This window comes from Bos taurus, chromosome X (assembly GCF_002263795.3).
Source record: "Bos taurus isolate L1 Dominette 01449 registration number 42190680 breed Hereford chromosome X, ARS-UCD2.0, whole genome shotgun sequence".
Lineage (NCBI taxonomy): Eukaryota > Metazoa > Chordata > Mammalia > Artiodactyla > Bovidae > Bos > Bos taurus.
The window spans coordinates 864107-887193 of record NC_037357.1 but is presented as its reverse complement, the minus strand read 5'-3'; the positions used below and the strand labels follow the sequence as shown (position 1 = coordinate 887193).

General features: G+C 39.5%; 1 non-coding gene across 1 annotated transcript; it reads right to left on the bottom strand.

Annotated features, from left to right (window-relative positions):
• Positions 1–921: 921 nt before the first annotated feature.
• On the bottom strand, positions 922–993 carry TRNAS-GGA (transfer RNA serine (anticodon GGA)). The gene has a single exon. It is a non-coding gene; the product is annotated as a tRNA-Ser (tRNA).
• Positions 994–23087: the final 22094 nt, after the last annotated feature.

Sequence of the window (23087 nt, the reverse complement as noted above, 5' to 3'; positions counted from 1 at the left end):
GTACACAAGATGGAAACCACAGTTTTTTTTTTTTTTTTTTTTAACCTAATCTCAGAAATGACATATCAACAGTTCTACTGTATGCTATTGGTCACATAGGCTAACTTTGGTACAGTGTGGGAAGGTACTATCTAACAGTTTGCATATCAGAAAGTGAGGAGCATGTGGTGTCATCTTGGAGGCTGACTATCACACATATCAAATGAGATCTGAAACAGATTAGCACAGAACTATTGTTGGCTTGTTTGCTATGAGACATAAAAATTATGCAAAATTTTAAAAAATTATATATACCTCTCATAAAATTTATAAGAATTATATATCCCTCATAAAATTATAAAATTTTTATCTCTTATACAAACTATATCTCATAAGAATTATATCTCATAAAAATCTCATAAAAATTATATATAGTTCTCTTATAAAAAGTTCAGACTTTCAGAAACACATCATCAAGATAGAGTATATTATGATATGAGTAATAATATGTATTTAAAATACTTTAGCAGCAATAATAATAACAAAAAAGGATAGATAAAGCAAGTGAGGCAATATTAAAGATTGTTGAATATTGGTGATGGGCATAGGGAGTGCATCATCTTTTTTATGTAGGTTTGAAATGTTTCCTCTAAAATTTTATCTTTTTATTCTTTTGTAATAACTTAAATCTAGACAGTGTATTAAAAAGCAGAGACATCACTTTGCTGACAAAGGTCCATCTAATCAAAGCTATGGTTTTTCCAGTAGTCATGTATGGATGTTCGAGTTGGACTCTAAAGAAAGAAAGAAAGAAAGTGAAGTCTCTCAGTCATGTCCAACTCTTTGCGACCCCATGCACTGTAGCCTACCAGCCTCCTCCCTCCATGGGATTCTCCAGGCAAGAGTACTGGAGTGGGTTGCCATTTCTTTCTCCAGGGGATCTTCCCCACCCAGGGATCGAACCTGGGTCTCCCACATTCCAGGCAGATGCTTTAACCTCTGAGCCACCAGGGAAGCCCGAAAAGAACTATATGACTATATGACTACAGGGACTATAAAGAAAGCTTAGTGCCATATATCAACATGAATCCACCACAGGTAAACACGTGTTCCCCATCCTGAACCCTCCTCCCTCCTCCCTCCCCGTACCATCCCTCTGAGTCATTCCAGTGCACCAGACCCAAACATCCAGTATCGTTCATCAAACCTGGACTGGTGACTCATTTCGATATTGTAAAGTTAAAAAATAAAATAAAATGAAATGAAAAAAAAAAAGTTGGCTTAAAGCTCAACATTCAGAAAACTAAAAAAAAAAAAGAAAAGAAAAGAAAGCTTAGTGCCAAAGATTTGAGGCTTTTGAACTGTGGTGTTGGAGAAGACTCTTGAGAGTCCCTTGGACTGCAAAGAGATCATACCAGTCAATCCTAAAGGAGATCAATCCTGGGTATTCATTGGAAGGACTGATGCTGAAGCTCAAACTCCAGTACTGTGGCCACCTGATGCAAAGAGCTGACTTATTGGGGAAGACCCTGCTGCTGGGAAAGATTGAAGGCAGGAGAAGGGGACAAGAGAGAATGAGATGATTGGATGGCATCACCAACTCAATGAGCATGAGTTTGAGCAAACTCGAGGAGATGGTGAAGGATGGAAGCCTGGCATGCTGTAGTCCAAGGGGTCACAAAGAGCTGGACATGACTGAGCAACTGAAAAACAAATAACTTCATTTTTAATTTATATTGTAGTATAGATGATTTACAACATTGTGTTAGTTTCAGGTGTACAGCAAAGTGAATCAGTTATACACGCACACACACACACACACACACACACACACACACCCTCTTTTTTAGATTCTTTTCCAACATAGGACATTACAGAATATTGAGTAGCATTCCCTGTGCTATACAGTAGGTCCTCACTAGTCATCAGTTTTATACATAGCAGTGTGCATATGTTCATCCCAATCTCCCAATTTATCCCTCCCCACTTCTTCCCCTTTTTCTCCTTTTCTTTATTTTCTTGGGCTCCAAAATCACTGTAGATGGTGACTGCAGCCATGAAATTCAAAGACGCTTGCTCCTTGTAAAAAAAGCTATGACCAACCCAGATAGCATTAAAAAGCAGAGACATTACTTTGCCAACAAAGGTCCATCTAGTCAAAGCTATGGTCTTTCCAGTAGTCATGTATGGATGTGAGAGTTGGACTATAAGGAAAGCTTCAGTCAGTTCAGTTTAGTCGCTCATTCATGTCCGACTCTTTGCGACCCCATGAATCGAAGCACGCCGGGCCTCCCTGTCCATCACTAACTCCCGGAGTTCACTCAAACTCACGTCCATTGAGTCGGTGATGCCATCCAGCCATCTCATCCTCTGTTGTCCCCTTCTCCTCCTGCCCTCAATTCCTCCCAGCATCAGAGTCTTTTCCAATGAGTCAACTCTTCGCATGAGGTGGCCAAAGTACTGGAGTTTCAGCTTTAGCATCATTCCTTCCAAAGGAAAGCTTAGTGTCGAAGAATTGATACTTTTGAACTGTGGTGTTGGCGAAGACACTTGAGAGGCCTTGGACTGCAAGGAGATCCAACCAGTCCATCCTAAAGGAAATCGGTCTTGAATACTTATTAGAAGGACTGATGTTGAAGATGAAACTCCAATACTTTGGCCACCTGATGGGAAGAACTGACTCTTGGAAAAGACCCTGATACTGGGAAAGATTGAAGGCAGGAGGAGAAGGGGATGAAAAAGGATGAGATAGTTGGATGGCATCACTGACTCGATGGACATGAGTTTGAGGAAGCTCCAGGAGTTGATGATGGACAGGGAAGCCTGGCATGCTGCAGTCCATGGGGTCATAAAGAGTCGGACATGACTGAGTGACTGAACCGAACTGAAATTCTCCCCTGGTAACCATAAATTTGTTTTCTACATCTGTGACTCTAATTCTGTTTCATAAATAAGTTTATTTGTACCATGTTTTTTCAATTCCGCACATAAACTCTAACATTTTTAAATCAACATTTACAATGTGCCAGAAACAGAATCCTTTGTAATTTTTTAAACTTGGGGAACTATTTAGATATCAACTTAAAAATGTGTACAAGTACCTTTTTTTTTTTTTCAAATTTCTCTTAAGGGTTATGCAAACAAAATATAAACAAAGACTACTGACCAAAAAAGGGTGAAATTGCTTTTGCCTTTGAATAAGTATCTGAAGCCCAAACCTGAGAACAAAGGACAGTTAAATTCTTGACATTTTAAGAAGGGCCTCCAAGGTGGCTCAGATGGCAAAGAATCTGCCTGCAATGCAGGAGACTTGGGTTCAATCCTTGGGTCAGGGAGATTCCCTGGAGAAAGGAATTGCTACCCACTTCAGTATACTTGCCTGAAGAATTCCATAGACAGGGGAGTCTGGCTACATTCCATGGGGTTGCAAATAGTTGGACACAACTAAGTGACTAGAACTTTCCCTTTTCATTTTCCAAGACCAAATCCATAATTGGGGTCAGATATCTCTTACGGTTATTAGAAAAAAGCTGCTGAAATGACTCTGTTAGCCTAAAGTATCTCAGGAGGCCAATGGCAAAGTCTATAAGAGGAAAAGACTAAAGAGAGGTAAGATAAGTCAGCATTTAGTAAACACCTTAACAGCAAATGGGCTTCCCCAGTGGCTCAGCAATAAAGAATCCACCTGGTAATAAGAGATGTAGATTCAATCTCTAGGTCAGGAAGATCTGTTGAAGAAGGAAATGGCAACCCACTCGAGTATTCTTGCCTGGAGAATCCCATGGACAGAGAAGCTTGGTGTGCTACAGTCCATGGGGTCGCAAAGAGATGGACATGACTGAAGCGACTTAGCACTTAATGTCAAGTTACATCAGCTTTTCTCTTTCCTACACCTGAAGGTATAGGAGATAATTATCTTACTCCTTGGCATGATGCTGGTTACAGCCTGCTTGTCACACTGTTGTAGGAGTGTAGTGAATGAGTAGTGAGGGACCTTATGGGAGAGCTTGTCATGCACCACTTGGAGTGTGAGTAGTATATGGAGACACAGCTATTGTTGCTTGCATCTCTACTAGAAATGTCTGCCATGCAAATATAAAAGAAGGGTTATTTCTTTAGACTATACTACAAAGTTACAGCCATTAAGACAGTTTGGTACTGGCACAAAGACAGAAATATAGATCAATGGAACAAAATAGAAATCCCAGAGATAAATCCATGCACCTATGGACACCTTATTTTGACAAAGGAGGTAAGAGCATACAATGGAGAAAAGACGATCTCTTTAACAAGTGGTGCTGGGAAAACTGGTCAACCACTTGTAAAAGAATGAAACTAGAACACTTTCTAACACCATACACAAAAATAAACTCAAAATGGATAAAAGGTCTAAATGTAAGACCAGAAACTATAAAACTCCTAGAGAAAAATATAGGCAAGACACTCTCCGACATAAATCACAGCAGGATCCTCTATGACCCACCTCCCAGAGTAATGGAAATAAAAGCAAAAGTAAACAAATGGGACCTAATTAAACTTAAAAGCTTTTGCACAACGAAGGAAACTATAAGTAAGATGAAAAGACAGCCTTCAGAATGGGAGAAAATAATAGCAAACAAAGCAACTGGCAATTACTCTCAAAAATATACAAGCAGCTCCTGCAGCTCAATTCCAGAAAAATAAACGACTCAATCAAAAAAAGGGCCAAAGAACTAAACAGACAGTTCTCCAAAGAAGACACACAGATGGCTAACAAACACATGAAAAGATGCTCAACATCAGTCATTATCAGAGAAATGCACATTGAAACCACAATGAGGTACCATCTCATGCCGGTCAGAATGGCTGCTATCAAATATTCTACAAACAGTAAATGCTGGAGAGGCTGTGGAGTAAAGGGAACCCTCTTACACTGTTGCTGGGAATGCAAGCTAGTACATCCACTATGAGAGCAGTGTGGAGATTCCTTAAAAAACTGGAAAGAGATGTGCCATATGACCCAGCAATCTCACTGCTGAGCATACACATTAAGGAAACCAGAATTGAAAGAGACACGTGTACCCCAATGTTCATTGCAGCACTGTTTACAATATCCAGGACATGGAAGCAACCTAGATGTCCATCAGCAAATGAATGGATAAGAAAGCTGTGGTACATATACCCAATGGAATATTCAGTTAAGTTCAGTTCAGTCGCTCAGTCATGTCCGACTCTTTGCAACCCCATGAATCGCAGCACGCCAGGCCTCCCTGTCCATCACCAACTCTCAGAGTTCACTCAAACTCACGTCCATCGAGTTGGTAATGCCATCCAGCCATCTCATCCTCTGTTGTCCCCTTTTCCTCCTGCCCCCAATCCCTCCCAGCATCAGAGTCTTTTCCAATGAGTCAACTCTTGGCATGAGGTGGCCAAAGTACTGGAGTTTCAGTTTTAGCATCATTCCTTCCTAAGGACACCCAGGACTGATCTCCTTCAGAATGCACTGGTTGGATCTCCTTGCAGTCTATGGGACTCTCAAGAGTCTTCTCCAACACCACAGTTCAAAAGCCTCAATTCTTCAGTGCTCAGCTTTCTTCACAGTCCAACTCTCACATCCATACATGACTACTGAAAAAACCATAGCCTTGACTAGACGGACCTTTGTTGGCAAAGTAATGTCTCTGCTTTTTACTATGCTGTCTAGGTTGGTCATAACTTTCCTTCCAAGGAGTAAGCGTCTTTTAATTTCAGGGCTGCAGTCACCATCTGCAGTGATTTTGGAGCCAAGGAAAATAAAGTCTGACACTGTTTCCACTGTTTCCCCATCTATTTCCCATGAAGTGATGGGACTGGATGCCATGATCTTCGTTTTCTGAATGTTGAGCTTTAAGCCAATCTTTTCATTCTCCTCTTTCACTTTCATCAAGTGGATTTTTAGTTCCTCTTCACTTTCTGTCATAAGGGTGGTGTCATCTTACTCAGCTATTAAAAAGAACACAACTGAATAAGTTCTAAGGAGGTGGATGAAACTGGAGCCTATTATACAGAGTGAAGTAAGTCAGAAAGAGAAACACCAAAACAGTATACTAACGCATACATATGGAATTTAGAAAGATGGTAACGACGACCCTATATGCGAGACAGCAAAAGAGACACAGATGTAAAGAACAGACTTTTGGACTCTGTGGGAGAAGGTTATGGCTGGATGATTTGAGAGAATAGCGTTGAAACATGTATATTATCATATGTGAAATAGATCGCCAGTCCAGGTTCGACGCATGAGACGGGGTGCTCAGGGCTCATGCTCTGGGATGACCCAGAGGGATGGGGTGGGGAGGGAGGGTGGAGGGGGATTCAGGATGGGAAACACATGTACACCCATGGCTGATTCATGTCAATATAAGGAAAAAACCACTACAATATTGTAAAGTAGCCTCCAATTAAATTAAATAAATTAACCCTAAAAAGGGAAGGGTCATTTCATGATAAGAAAAGTAGTAAATTCATCAAGAGAATATAATAAATAATCATAAATATTTATACATCAAATAACAGAGCTTCAAAACACATGAAGCATAATGTCATTATTTACAGGCAGCAAAACTGGGTACATAGATAACGCAAAAAGACATAAAGAAGAATTATTACAATTAACAAACCAATTACCAAAGAAACTATATACAGGATCAATGTATGATCTTTTCCAATTTCGCTATTCTGGTGGGTATATAATGGTATCACATTGTAGTTTTAATTAACATTTGCAGGGTGACATTTTAACATATTTATTGACTATTTAGAAATGTCCTGTATAAGTCTTTTGCCCATTTTTCTGTCAGATTGTCTGTCCTTTTTCTTTATTGACTTGTAGTAGTTCCTTATATAATCTGTATGTGAGTGGTATGGTTCAGTTGCTAAGTTGTTTCTGACTCTTGCAACCCCATGGACTCTAGCCTACCAATCTCCTCTGTACATGGGATTCTTTGGGCAAGAGTACTGTAGTGGCTTGCCATTTCCTTCTCCAGGGGATCTCCCTAACCCAGGGATCAAACCTGTGTCTCCTGCATTGCAGGCAGATTCTTTACCTACTGAGCCACCAGGGAAGCCCATATAATCTGTATGAGTCCTTTGATAGACATACACATAGCAAATATTAGAGGAGTTTTGCCAGTACAGCCAGAACAAAGAGGGGATGCCCTGTAGTGTTCTTGGTAGGAAAGGGAGAGTCCTCAAACAGAATACTAACCAGTACTCCATAGTGCTGGGGTGTACAGAAAAGGGCCTCAGCTGTTCCCTTGAATCTACACAAAGGATTATATGGTACAGGAGAGACAAATACAGTGGGGCTGCCTAGACAGCCAATAAATTAGGAAATATCTGAACCAGAGAAGTTATTGGGCTGTGGATCTACAACATTTTATCAGCCAGATAGAAGGCTCAGAGAGGTTACACTGTACTATGTACACTGCCCCACCCTCCACATAGCCGAAAGAAAAAAGCAAAAATGCCTGTGTTGGGCATTACCATTATTTATCAGTCTTCAAAGTCTTTTGATCTCTTGGGCCTCCCTAGTAGCACAGCAGGTAAAGAATCTGCCTGCAATGTGGGAGACCTTGGTTTGATCTCTGGGTTGGGAAGATCCCCTGGAGAAGGGAAAGGCTACCCATTCCTGTATTCTGGCCTGGAGAATTCCATGGACTGTATAGTCCATGGGGTCGCAAAGAGACACAACTGAGCAACTTTCACTTTACTTTGACCTCTGGACACATGAAACAGTTGTGCATTGAAGTTGTGTGATGTGGCCCTGTGGTGTGAACTGGTCACATCACACAGTGGTGTGATGTGGCCAGTTTTCATTTCACACACAATGGTGTGAAATGAAATGTGGGCAGAAATTGCGTGCATGTCTTCTATATCGAAGGATATAATTGCCAGTGTTTGGTGCTACAGCCTACTTTTGCCCATTGCAGGACCTGTAGAAGCATTTATTATTGAGATACCATATTGATTGACACATCCTAGAATGTTGAGCCAACATATAGAGGAGTATGAACTGAAGTGTCACCTAGACTCCTGAAGACTTTGTAAGATTATTGAAAAAGGTTTGTTTTTTTTTTTTTCCCCACAAGACATTGAGATTTTGGAGTTGTTTATTACTGTAACAGAGTCTAGAAAATCCTGTTACTCCATTAATGATGGATTAGCAAAAGTCACCAGCAAGTGATAGAATACTTGTTATGGGAGATGATACATGCAATCTCTCTTATTTTTCCATCTCTCAATCTTAAAGAAGTTTTGCTTGAGGAGGAAGAAGTCCAGTTTCCTGTCAGTGGTGGAGAGATGTCTCTTGCTATCACTTTGAGGAAAGCATTGAATCCAATATGAGAGTGAGTATTGGAGTTTTTAAGTTAGATGACTTATGAAAATTACTGAAATTGGGTAGTGATCAGAAAGCTACAGCATCTTGTCAAGATAGTTTTAAGGTATTTATCACCTACTATGGAAGGAATATCAGAAGTAGCACAATTGGGACCAATGATGAGAGAGAACAAAATTTCTATAATTGTAACCCACCAAGATCAGAGTGATCATGATCAGTAAACTAGTTATATCTCCTACAAAATTAAAGAACACACTATATACAGAAATAATGATTAATAGTATCTACCTTTCTGTTTCTACCATCTGAAGAGTAGGTACCATTTCTTACATTTATCAGTTGAAAGTTCAGAGTGCCCAGCACAGTGTTTTTGTTTGTTTGTTTGTTTCAGTTGCTAAGTCATGTCTGACTCTTTGCGACCCCATGAACTGCAGCACACCAGGCTTCCTTGTCCTTCACCGTCTCCGGAAATTTGCTCAAACTCATGTCCATTGAGTCGATGATGCCATCCAACTATCCCATCCTCTGTCGCCCCCTTGTCCTCCTGCCCTCAACCTTTCCCAGCATCAGGGTCTTTTCCAATGTGTCGGCCCTTCCCATTGGATAGCCAAAGTATAGGAGCTTTAGCTTCAGCATCAGTTCTTCCAATGAATATTTAGGGTTGATGTCCTTTAGGATTGACTGGCTTGATATCTTTGTTGTCCAATGGACCCTCAAGAGTCTTCTCCAGCACCACAGTTCGAAAGCATCAGTGTTTTTTAGATTATGTCTAACTAAATATTTATGACATATTTTACTAAAGGACAGGAGCTCTCAGGATCCAAACTATTTACAGAATAGTCAAATTACAGGTATTAATACAACATCTCACTTATCACTTACGTTCAGTTTACTTAGAGTAGATCCTTAGTGTTTTCTGCTTAATTATTTTTTTATTTTTGGCTGTGCTGGGTCTTCATCGCTGCGCAGGCTTTTCTCTAGTTGAGGAGAGTGGGGGCTACTCTCTAGTTGGGGTGGATTCTCTTGTTGTGGAGCACAGGCTCTAGTCCCTCAGGCTCAGCTGCAAGTATGTAGCTTAGGTGTTCTAGAGTGAAGGCTGTATGGCTGTGGCACATGGGCTTAGGTGCTCTGGGGCATGTGGGATTTTCCCTGACCAAGGATCAAACCCCTGTGCCCTGCACTGGCAGGCAGATTCTTATCCACTGTACCACCAGGAAGTCCACGTTTCCTGCTTTTAATACTTTGTTCTTGTTTGAGATTTCCATTATTTTCATCTGTGGGTTTACACTGTCCTCTCTTGATTTTGTACTCCTGTTTCTATCTGCCAATCTAAGCTATTTCTCTCATCTCCTAAGGCATTTGAGGAAATGTTGTCCTTCCTGAGTATCTGCTTCTCACCAAACCCCCTACCCTCACCACCCTCCCCTACCATTTCATAAACACTCCTCAACTCAGAGGCATGCACAGCCTTAGTACAGACTATCCCTGAGTTTGCTCTTTCTCTTGAGACACATCTCACCTCCCTGAACTGTCCCTTCTCCATACATATATGTTTCTCTTGCCCCTCTTATTCCTTGCTAACTAGCAATTCTACCATCCTCCAGTGCGTAGGCACACACATTCTCTGGTCCTATCCGAGCTGAGATTACTCTCAAAATGACATGTGATTTTAAAGCCAGGGTTGATGGATTCAAGCAGATAATAAAAATCTCTAATTACAGCTAATGAAAATTTGTATGGAACTTTTCAATTTTCTCAATCATTTCACAGTCTAGAAGTTATATTTAGTCACAGAGATTAAAGCATATTCTTGAATCTTGTATACTCCTTGAAAAGACTCCAATTGTAATTTAAAATAAATCTAGATGAAATATTCACTGCCAGTATCGTGCTATTTTCTTTTAATGTCAATTTCCCCTATATTTCTAGTTTATAAAATAATTCTAAACAATTTGTAAATATTAATTGTGGTTTTAATGCAGTTGAGTCAACTTATTTTTGGAGTTACTCTTATAGCTTCAATAAAAAGTCACTGAATTTAAAAATGGTAAATATAAACTATATTGTATCTTATTTTTCCATTTGTTTTCCTATCTTTTAAAAATTTTCTTCCTCCACTGTTTTGGTGAGCTAGACATCCACTCTACCTCTTTGCTGCAATTCAAGGAACTGCCACCAGGTGTATGACAGCACTGCTATTAGTTGAAATTGGCTCAAGAAGTTCTTTTGTCACTTGTGAGAAAAGGAAATTAATATACATGACCTAGATTATGTTTTAAAATATGCTTGATATAGTAACACAAAAGTGTTAATGTACTAATCATATCTATTAACTCACAACTGCAGAAGAAAATCAGCTGATAAGTGCTTCATAGGGTTGGCAACCTAGAAAACCAACCTCTGAGAAATAAATAAGACAATAAGGCAAAAAAATATAAGATTTTACAAACATGCTATAGTAGACAGGTTCACCTATATGTCAAATAGTACTCCAAAAGGCAGTGCCTCAAGAAAATAGGATGATAAAACTATAATTCCAGGATTGTTTTGAGTAGTTCTGATGCATAAGTCTGTACTAAAAACATAGCAGATTATGTAGCATAAGAAAAATGGGAGACTGAAGGAAAAGCTAAAAGCTAAAGTTTCAAATGGGTCACTGAGAATTCAAGCTCCTGCACCCTGTTTTAATTCTCTTAATATCAAAATGTCCTTTCACACAACAACTTTAAGCCTAATATTTGCTAGATAAACAGCAATTAGTGATTTAGAGAACTGCTCTCCAAACATTTTTAATCATGCACCCTGCTGCTTCTAAGTTGCTTCAGTCGTGTCCGACCCTGTGCGACCCCATGGACTACAGCCCACCAGGCTCCTCTGTCCATGGGATTTTCCAGGCAAGAGTACTGGAGTGGGGTGCCATTGTCTTCTCCAAATCATGCACCCAGATCAGTTTTAAAAAAATAGTTCAGGAAGACAGGACGGAGGAGGAGTAGGTAGACGTGGAGTACATCTCTCTCCACAGATACATCAGGAATACACCTTCAGACACAGAAGTGCATGCAGAACACCAGCTGAGAGTTGCAGGAGTACTTGACCAGAGGAAAAGAATATATAGAACCACGCAAAACTCCATAGGACTAAGAAACTAGGGGGGAAAACAGGAGCATTAGTAGGACTGGACCTGCCCTCTGCATGTGGGGGAACTGAAGCAGGAGTCTGACCCCCACATTGGGGCAGTTGTCTGAATCAGGGAAGAAACACTTAAGGCTTAAAGTGAAACAGCTGATCTGTAGCAGCCTAAATGGAATGAGAATCAGACAGTCCTTGCCACAGCCATACATACCCCTGACAGGGACGCAGGTCTCCTGGAAGATGCATTAGCTTGGAGCTGGATTTTAGGGATTGTGGAGCAGTCCCAGGGCTAGGGCTGCTGTTGACTGTGGAGAGACGGATTGGATCAAGGGGATGTGAGGGAGGAGATTGTGGTGGGAAATGCCTGTGGAGGAAAGCCAGACAGCCATGGAAGCAAGGCGATACTGCTGAGTCACGCATAGCGGGTGGAGCCATCACCATAGCCTCTCTCTCCCCACACACACCAGCATCAGCAGCTGAACAATAGAGAGGCTGGCCCATCACATGCCTGACACACTGAATTACAGAGCAGAACCCCAACCAGGGTGCTCCTTTAGGTGACTGATGTGCCGATCTACATGACCCCAGTCGGGGGGGGGGGGGGGCCTCTATGTGCCTGATGTGCTGAACAACAGATTGGCCAAAGAGGCCTTCTGATTGCCAGCCACAAGAGGCTCAAAAAAACCTCTGATAGGGTCATAACTCCTGCAGCAGAAGTCTGTGTCCCTGTACACTTGGCACCACCAGGGTCCCTGCAATCCAAGCAGCTGTGCCACCTTCATGCTCAACTCTCACTGGGGCAGAGCTGCCATAGGCAAAAAAATGTCTTGTGTCTATGTCACTTCAGTAGTGTCAGACTCTTTGCAACCCTATAGACTGTGGCCTGCCAGGCTTCTCTGTCAGGGTTGGTGGTTCTCCAGGGAAGAATGTTGGAGCGTATTGGCCAATACTGGTTGCCATACCCTTTTAGAGCATTATATGTCCTGCTGCCCTAGCCGCCAACACCCCTGAGTACCTGGTGCTGCCAGAAGCCCTGCGATCAAGCAGCTACACCACCTCCACACCTGGCCCTCACAGGGGCAAACCCAAGTCCTCCAAAGCAGCCTCAGGAACAAACCCCAGTGGATGATCCACATGCAGAGGTGGAAATAAAACTACAATTGAAACCCAGGGGCAGTGTGCCTAAGGTAGAAGACCCAAAACCTTCCCACCAACTATACAAACTGCAGATTAAATCCACATGATCAAGTAGGCAGACTTTGTGTTTATGGAATATATAAAAGGTCACTGAGAGCTCCCATAAAAGAAAACTCACTAGTTTTGATAGCTATGGACACTGGAGTCAAGAACACACAGGAGTAGGACCAGATTAGAATTTAAGCTAAGCGCATAGCAGGTCCAGAGATCAGCACAGTGTTGAAGGACATTCTAGGGAGGTGAGGTGGACTATGACTCCCAGTGAGGGAAAGGACTCTGACACCAATGACTCGAGAAAAACATTTATTATTCTTATATTTTGACTTGTTCTGTAGATTCTTTTGGACTTTTTTTTCTTACCCGCCCCCCCACCCCATTGTAGTTGTTGATTTTACTGGAAGTGTGAAATCTTATTAAGCTTTTGAGCTTTTATTTTTTTCTCAGTCACATTTTTTATTGTTGTTATAAACCTCTGCCTCTGCATTGGGCTTTGGCTGTTCTGTGGAGTTTTCCGTTTTCTCCCTATTTTTTCTTGCTTCTTCTGTTTTTTTTTTTTTAAATAATTTTAATTTAAAAATTTTTAAAAAACCTATTATATTTTTTCTACATTTATTCCTTTGTTTGCTTTTCCTACTGTTCTTTTCCCCTTGCAGTTAATCTTTAATGTATATAAATCTTCTTCAACCCCAAACAAGAAAATGGCAATAGGAACATATATATCAATAATTACTTTATGTGTAAATGGATTTAATGCTACAACCAAAAGACACAGGCAGGCTGAATGGATACAAAAACAAGACCCATATTTATGGTGTCTACAAGAAACTCACTTCAGACCTCAAGATGCATATAGACTGAACGTGAGAGGATGGAAAAATATGTTCCAAGCAAATGGGAAGCAAAAGAAAGCTGGAGTAGCAATCCTCATATGAGACAAAATAGATTTTAAAATAAAGAAGATTACAAGAGATAAGGAAGGACACTACATAATGATCAAGGGATCAATCCAAGAGGAAGACATAACAACCGTAAATATCTATGCACCCTACATAGAAGCACCTCAATACATAAGACTAACACTAACAGACATAAAAGGAGAAACTGGCAGTAACACAGTAATAGTAGGAGACTTTAACACCCCACTCATACCAATGGCTAGATCATCAAAACAGAAAATTAATAAGAAAACAAAAGTCTTAAATGATACATTAGATGAGATAGATCTCATTGATATCTTCAGGGCATTCCATCCAAATGCAGAAGAATACACCTTCTTCTCTGCACATGGAACATTCTCCAGGATAGACCACATTTTACATCACAAAATCAAGCCTCAATAAATTTAAGAAACTTGAAATTGTATCAAGCATCTTCTCCGACCACAATACTACGAGACTAGATATCAATTACAAGAAAAAAGCTAATAAACACAAACACATGGAGATTAATCAATACATTTCTAAACAAACAAGAGGTTACTGAAGAAATCAAAAGGGAAATCAAAAAATTTCTAGAAACAAATGACAATGAAAACATGACAACTCAAAACCTATGGGATACAGAAAAAGCAGTTCTAAGAGGGAAGTTTATAGCAATACAATCTTACCTCAAGAAACAAGAAAAACATCAAATAGGCAACCTAACTTTACACCCAAAACAACTGGAAAAAAAAGAACAAAAGCACCCAAAATTAGTAGAAGGAAAGAAATCATAAATATCCCAGGAGAAATAAATGAAAAAGAAGTGAAAATAAACAATAGTAAACATTAATAAAACTAAAAGCTGGTTCTTTGAAAAGATAAACAAAATTGACAAGCCTTTAGTCAGACTCATCAAGAAAAAAGAGAGCAGAATCAAATCAACAAAATTAGAAATGAAAAAGGAGAACTTACAACAGACAATGTAGAAATACAAAAGAGTATGAGACTCTTATGAACAACTATATAGCAATAAAATGGGTAATCTGGAAAAAATGGAAAGATTCTTAGGAAACTTCAATCTTCTAAGACCAAACCAGGAAGTAATAGAAATTATGAACAACTGAATTACAAGCACTGAAATTGAAGCTGTTATAAAAAACCTTCCAAAAAACAAAAGCCTAGGACCAGATGGCCTCACAGAATTCTATCAAACATTTAGAGAAGAGTTAATGCCTATTCTCCTAAAACTCTTTTAAAAAATTGCAGAAGAAGGAACATTTTCAAACTCATTTACGAGGCCACCATCACCTTGATACCAAAACCAAAGACAACACACAAAAATAAAACTACAGGCCAATATCACTGAACATAGATGCAAAAATCCTCAACAAAATTTTAGCAAACAGAATTTAGCAACACATCACAAAGCTCATACACCATGATCAAGTTAGGTTTATTTCAGGGATGCAAGGATTCTTCAATATATACAAATAAATCAATATGATACATCATATTAACAAATTGAAATATTAAAAACCATATGATAATCTCAATAGATGCAGAAAAAGCCTTTGAAAAAATTCAGCACCTGTTTCAAAAAACTGGGCATAGAAGGAAAGTACCTCAACATAGTAAAGGCCATATATGATAAGCCTACAACAAATATTATTTTCAAAGGTGAAAAACTGAAAGCATTCACCCTAAGATCAGGAGCAAAACAAGGGTGTCCACTTTCACCACTATAATGCAACATAGTTCGGGAAGTCCTAGCCACAGGAATCAGAGAAGAAAGAGGAATCCAGATTGGAAAAGAAGAATTAAAGCTCTCACTGTTTGCAGATGACATGATACTGTACATAGAAAACCCTAAAGATCATATCAGAAAATTACTAGAGCTAATTAGTGAATTTAGCAAAGTTGCAGGATGCAAAATCAATACACAGAAGTCACTTGCATCTCTATATACTAATAATGAATAATCAGAAAGAGAAATTAAGGAATAAATACCATTCACCATTCCAATAAAAAGAATTAAATATCTAGGAATAAACTTATCTAAGTAGACAAAAGAAGTGCACACAGAAAATTATAAGACACTAATGAAAGAAATCAAAGGCAACACAAACAGATGGAGAGATATACCATGTTCCTGGGTAGGAAGAATCGATATTGTGTAAATATGACTATACTACGAAATGCAATATACAGATTTAATGTGATCCCTATCAAATTATCAATGGCCTTTTTCTCAGAACTAGAAAAATTTTTTTTCACAATTCATATGGAAACACAAAAGACCCCGAATAGCCAAAGCAGTCTTGAGAAAGAATGGAGCTGGAGGAATCAACCTTCCTGATTTCAGATTATACTACAAAGCTACCATCATCAAAACAGTATGGTACTGGCACAAAAACAGGAATATAGACCCATAGAACAAGAGTAACAGAAACAAAAACAGAAGTAAACAAGTGGGACCTGATTAAACTTTTTAAGCTTTTGCACAGCAAAGGAAACTATAAGCAAGGTGAAAAGACAACCCTCAGAATGGGAGAAAATAATACCAAATGAAACAACTGACAAAGGATTAATTTCCAAAATAAACAAGTAGCTCATATAACTCAATGCCAGGAAAACAAACAGCCCAATCAGAAAGTGGGAAAAAGACCTTAACAGACATTTCTCCAAAGAAGACATATAGATGGCTAACAAACACATGAAAAGATGCTCAACATCACTCATTATTGCTGCTGCTGCTGCTAAGTCGCTTCAATCGTGTCTGACTCTGTGAGACCCCATAGACGGCAGCCCACCAGGCTTCCCCATACCTGGGATTCTCCAGGCAAGAACACTGGAGTGGGTTGCCATTTCCTTCTCCAATGATGAAAGTGAAAAGTGAAAGTGAAATCGCTCAGTCATGTCCGACTCTTTGCGACCCCATGGACTGCAGCCCACCAAGATCCTCTGTCCATGGGATTTTCTAGGCAAAAGTACTGGAGTGGGGTGCCATTGCCTTCTCTGCATTATTAGAGCAATGCAAATCAAAACTACAATGAGATATTACCTCACACCGGTGAGAGTGACCATCAACAAAAAGCCTACAAACAATAAATGCTGGAGAGGATGTGGAGAAAAGCAAACGTTCTTGCACTGTTGGTGGGAATGTAAATTGATACAGCCACTATGAAGACGGTATGGAGATTCCTTAAAAAACTAGGACCCTTAAGCATATACCCTGAGGAAACCAAAATTGAAAAAGACACATATGAATCCCATTGTTCATTGCAGCACTATTTACAATAGCTACAACATGGAAAAAGCAAGAGAATTCCAGAAAAACATCTACTTATGCTTTATTGACTATGCCAAAGTCTTTGTGTGGATCACAAAAAAAAACTGTTGAAAATTCTTAAAGAGATGGGAATACCAGACCACTTGACTTGCCTCCAGAGAAATCTGTATGCAAGTCAAGAAGCAACAGTTAGAACTGGACATGGAACAACAGATTGGTTCCAATTTGGAAAAGGAGCACATCAAGACTGTATATTGTCACCCTGCTTATTTAACTTATATGCAGAATACATCATGAGAAATATTGGGCTGGATGAAGCACAAACTGGAATCAAGATTGCCGGGAGAAATATTAATAACCTCAGATATGCAGATGACACCACTCTTATGGCAGAAAGTGAACAAGAACTAAAGAGCCTCTTGATGGAAGTGAAAGAGGAGAGTGAAAATGTTGGCTTAAAACTCAACATTCATATGAACCAGCAATTCTACTGCTGGGCATACACACCAAGGAAACCAGAATTGAAAGAGACACATGTACCCCAATGTTCATCGCAGCACTGTTTATAATAGCCAGGACATGGAAGCAACCTAGATGTCCATCAGCAGATGAATGGATAAGAAAGCTGTGGTACATATACACAATGGAGTATTACTCAGCCATTAAAAAGAATACGTTTGAATCAGTTCTAATGAGGTGGATGAAACTGGAGCCTATTATACAGAGTGAAGTAAGCCAGAAAGAAAAACACCAATACAGTATGCTGCTGTTGCTGCTGCTGGTAAGTCACTTCAGTCACGTCCAACTCTGTGCGACCCCATAGATGGCAGCCCACCAGGCTCCTCCATCCATGGGATTTTCAAGGCAAGAGTACTGGAATGGGTTGCCATTGCCTTCTCCCCAATACAGTATACTAATGCATATATATGGAATTTAGAAAATGGTAAAAATAACCCCGTATGAGAGACAGCAAAAGAGACACAGATGTATAGAATAGTCTTTTGGACTCTGTGGGACAGGGTGAGGGTGGGATGATTTGGGAGAATGGCATTGAAACATGTATGTTATCATATGTGAAATGAATCACTAGTCCAGGTTCGATGCATGATACAGGATGCTCATGGCTTTTGCACTGGGATGACCCAGAGGGATGATATGGGGAGGGAGGTGGGAGAGGGGTTCAGGATGGGGAAAGCATGTATACCCGTGGTGGATTCATGTCAATGTGTGGCAAAACCAATACAATATTGTAAAGTAATTAGCCTCTAATTAAAACAAATAAATTTATACTAAAGAAAAAAAGAAATAAAAAAACCCTCAACATTCAGAAAACTAAGATCATGGCATGTGGTCTCATCACTTCATGGCAAATAGTTGGGGAAACAGTGGAAACAGTGAGAGACTTTATTTTTTTGGGTTCCAAAATCACTGCAGATAGTGACTGCAGTCATGAAATTAAAAGATGCTTGCTCTTTAGAGAAAAAGCTATGACCAACCTAGACAGCATATTAAAAAGCAGAGACATTACTTTGCCAACAAAGGTCCATCTAGCCAAAGCTGTGTTTTTTCTAGTAGTCATGTATGGATGTAAGAGTTGGAATATAAAGAAAGCTGAGTGCTGAAGAACTGATGCTTTTGAACTGTGGTGTTGGAGAGGACTCTTGAGAGTCCCTTGGACGTCAAGGAGATCCAACCAGTCTATCCTAAAGGAAATCAATCCTGAATATTCATTGGAAGGACTGGTGCTGAAGCTGAAACTCCAATACTTTGGCCACCTGATGCGAAGAGCTGACTCACTGGAAAAGACCTTAATGCTGGGAAATACTGAAGGTGGGAGGAGAAGGGGTTGACAAAGGATGAGATTGTTAGATGGCATCACCGACTCAATGGACATGAGTTTGAGTAAACTCCGTGAGTTGGTGATGGACAGGGAGGCCTAGTGTGCTGCAGTCATGGTATCACAAAGAGTCGGACATGGCTGAGCTATTGAACTGAACTGAGAACATGGAAGTAACCGAGATGTCTATCAACAGATTAATGGATAAAGAAGGTGTGGTACACATACATACACAATGGAATATTGCTCAGCCATATAAAGGATAGCATTTGAGTGAGTTCTGATAAGGTAGATGGACCTAGAATGTATTATATAGAGTCAAGTGAGCCAGAAAAAGAATATAAATATTGTATTCTAATGCATATATACAGAATCTAGAAAAATGGTACTGATTGGTACTAGAAGAATGGTATTTACAGGGCAACAATGAAGAAACAGATATAGAGAATAGAGTTATGGACATGGGGAGAGGGGAGGAGAGGGTGAGATGTGGAAAGAGTAACATGGAAACTTATATTACCATATGTAAAATAGATAACCAAAGGGAACTTGCTGTATGCTCAGGAAACTCAAACAGGGGCTCTGTATCAATGTAGAGGGGTGGAATGGGGCAGGGAATGGGACGGTGGTTCAAAACTGAGGGGATATATGCATGCCAAAAGCAGCAGTACTACTGACTTCCCCTCCACATAGTGAAATGCCTGCGCTTCCCTGAAATGTGACATACCACCTGTAGTATTTTACTATCGACACGTGCATCTAGTGAGCGTGCCTATGTCAACCTATAATACTAAATTTTGTTAACTTTCATTTTTTATTTTTATGTAAATAGACAATGTATTACTAACTTCCAGCATCCAAGTGAATCTTCTTGCACACTTGCTAGAGTGCTTGTATCTACTTTTAAGGCCATGGATTTAGAGAATGGATTTACTCTGGCAGATCTGGGTTCCAATTTCTCTTCTACCACTTACCAGCTGTGTGACCTCAGGAAGACACAATCTCATAAAATCTTGTTTTTCTCATCTGTAAAATGAAGATGTTAAAGTGTTTATCTCACGGGGTTATAAGAATTAAATGAGATAATGTGTGTAAAACAATTGCTGCCAAACCCAGCACATACTTAATATATGATATATTTTGTCTATTATTAGTAAGATTACATTTGTAGGTTCAGAATGATTCATTGAGAATGGAAGGGAAATATCTACTACACAATAGCTAGAACTGTCCTCAGAGGATGACCATTTGGGTTAAGACTTTCCCCCAAACTGGCCATGCTTAAAGAACCAGAGTTCACAGTGAATAGATCCTTTTGTCCTTGGAGAGAAAACTTTCAGTCCTGCTTACTTTCTGAGATATTATCCACTTCTCTGGCCTGTCTATTGCCTAGCTGATGCATCTCAGAGTGGTAAATTTATATTTATTGTACTTGCTTAATGTTAATCTTTATCTATACTTTCTATTCAATACCAAAGTTTTAAGGATTTGGCAGGAGTTAGGACACCAAGTAAATGAATTTCAATCATGTTTTTCTAGAAATTGCAATTGATTTCTCTCTCTCTCTTTTTTTTTATAAACTTCCAATTGTGTTGCTCAGTAACACATACCACCAATGAAATCTGTGTTAGCCTTGCAAGTTTTCAGGTGTTAATGTTTATGTTACCTATTCATGACTTTCTCCAGCACATCCCAGCAAAAATCACCCCATGGAGGAAAAACAAGTCTGTTTCACACAAGATCTACATTAAATTATTTTATCATCTTACAGTTTATTATTGTCAAATGCTGTGTGTACTGTTTTTGTACTGCTGATGATTCACTGGGATTTAGACAAGAGTGAATGTCTTGCTCTTATGTGTTGGTGAAATCATTTTGAAAACTAGTGAATTTGATCCTAAGAAGGGATACAGTAAATTTTTCCTTTTTAAAACACCTCCCTCATGAATCAGGATCACTATTCCTGTCCTGGCTTCATCTCTGCTAAAGTTCCTGCTTCTAATGTTATCATCAATGCTGCTTGAGTCACAATGTCAGTATAAAAAAGGTTCTTTTGTTTTTTTAATACAAAAGTAACAAGAGGAAGAAACTAAAAATTTGCAACATCTTAGAGAAAATGTCTCCTGAGGGAACCATTCAGGAATAACTAACCTGTTTGGTTAGTTGGCCTCCAGCTCGGAAAAAATTTCTGCCTACACTACTAGAATAGTTTCACCTCATGTTATTAACACAAAGGAAGTCTATTAATTAGTGATATCTTTGGATTAACATGAATTCTCTTTGAGTAATTTAAGCATTGATGCCAACAAAAAAGGGATTATTGATCATCCAGGCATTAAAAGGGACTTAAAGCAGATTGTTTTCTTCTTGACATTGGGGTATAAAATGAATTCTCTGAAAGGAACATATGGCAGTTTTATTAGAGACAAATACAATAGATAATGTTGGATCTTGCAGCATTTTAAGCAGCAGGATAAGTCTGTTTGGAATCCCACAGTTGTGGGCAGGGGTCTATGCAGGGCAGCCTGAGGGCATTGAGCTTTGTGTGGCTGTGAGGACACTGGTATGTACCGCAAATCAAAGATCAAACTTGCTTGTTTTAAAAGTTTACCTTGAACTGATCATTCACCCTGGAAAGAGGGTATTTTCCCTCTCTTTTCTCATTCCTTTATTTCATGACCCAAAACCATGACCTTAGATTTAGCATTGCATTTCATTCCAGGCCTTGAAGTTGACCTGTGTACTTATTTATTCTGTAAATTGTCTTTAAAGAAAAATGTATTACAAATTTTAAGCAACCAACATACAGTGGAATACTGGAGCCCACCTATTTTCTTAGGTTGAAGACTACCTTAATTCCTATATCATGATTCTTTCTGGGAAGATATAAAGGCCCTTTTTGCTGATATTCTGAAAGGGGAATATTTAAGACTATTCTGTCCATTAAGAAAACCGTATTAAACCCATATTAAAGTGAAAATTTTACTCTCCTCTGCCTACTGACATTTTCCAAGAAGTGTATGCAAAATTGTGGAATATTTTTAAATATTTGGTCCATTTGTGTCAAATTGTTAATCATCTTGTCCTGCCTTCTAATGAGTTGTAATCTCAGAGGCTGAGAGATCGAATCTGACCTTGTTCTGGGGACAAGCTAAGAAGGCCTGCTGAGAGACTTCAGTTCTGTGTATAATTTAGATGTTTGAGGTATAATATCAAAATAAATTGGTTCCCAAAAGAAAAATATTAAATGCATACTAAAAAACTCGTGCCGTCTGCCTGCCATTCCCATCAAACTCCAAGCAATGCTGCAATAAAAGTGACTGATCTGTGTTCTCTCACATTATCTTGCTTATTCTCCCTCTCACTCAGACCATCTGGTGGGTTTCTGCAGATAATACCCTGCCCGGTTACTGTTGGGGAAGTATCAATTATCAGTTTCTTTTTCTCTTTCTATTGAAGATGGGATTGCTCTGTTCCATTGAAGAAACCTTCCGGTGGACTAACTTCAGTAAGATGTAAGCTCAAACATCTCAGCTTTCCTTATTCAATTCTGTCCTCATTTCATTTGTTCCCCTTACACACTGCTGTGCGATATTTCTTCAGCACTGTAGATGCTTTATTTCTTCTTGTGTGCTGCGAACTTGCTTCAGTCGTGTCCGACTCTGTGCGAACCCAGAGAAGGCAGCCCACCAGGCTCTGCCGTCCCTGGGATTCTCCAGGCAAGAACACTGAAGTGGGTTGCCGTTTCCTTCTCCAATGCATGAAAGTGAAAAGTGAAAGGGAAGTCACTCAGTCGTGTCCAACTCTTAGCAACGCCATGGACTGCAGCCCTCCAGACTTCTCCATCCATGGGATTTTCCAGGCAAAAGTACTGGAGTGGGGTGCCATTGCCTTCTCCGTCTTCTTGTGTAGAAACACTAAATTATAAGTTAACATTTTATCACAAATTTCTATCTTTCCTTTGAAGCAATAACTACAAGAGATTCCTCCTCACCCCCGCCCACACATACCAAGCTTTGTCAGAGTTTTTAAGTACATGGGTGGGTAGGGAAGGTCTTAATGACAAAGTATACTAACCCAACACTCTTTTTTTAAAATTTAAATAAATTTATTTTTAATTGGAGGATAATTGCTTTACAATGTTGCATTGGTTTCTGCCACATGTCAACATGAATCAACCATAGGTATACATATATCCACTCCCTCTTGAACCGCTCTGCCACCTCCTACCCCATCTCACCCTTCTAGGTTTTCACAGAGCACTGGGCTTGAGCTTCCTGCATCATAGAGCAAATTTCCACCGACTATCTGACAGAATCTTATATCGTGTTCTGAGTGGTATTCTCTTTGTTCATGATGAGAATGAGTGCTTTG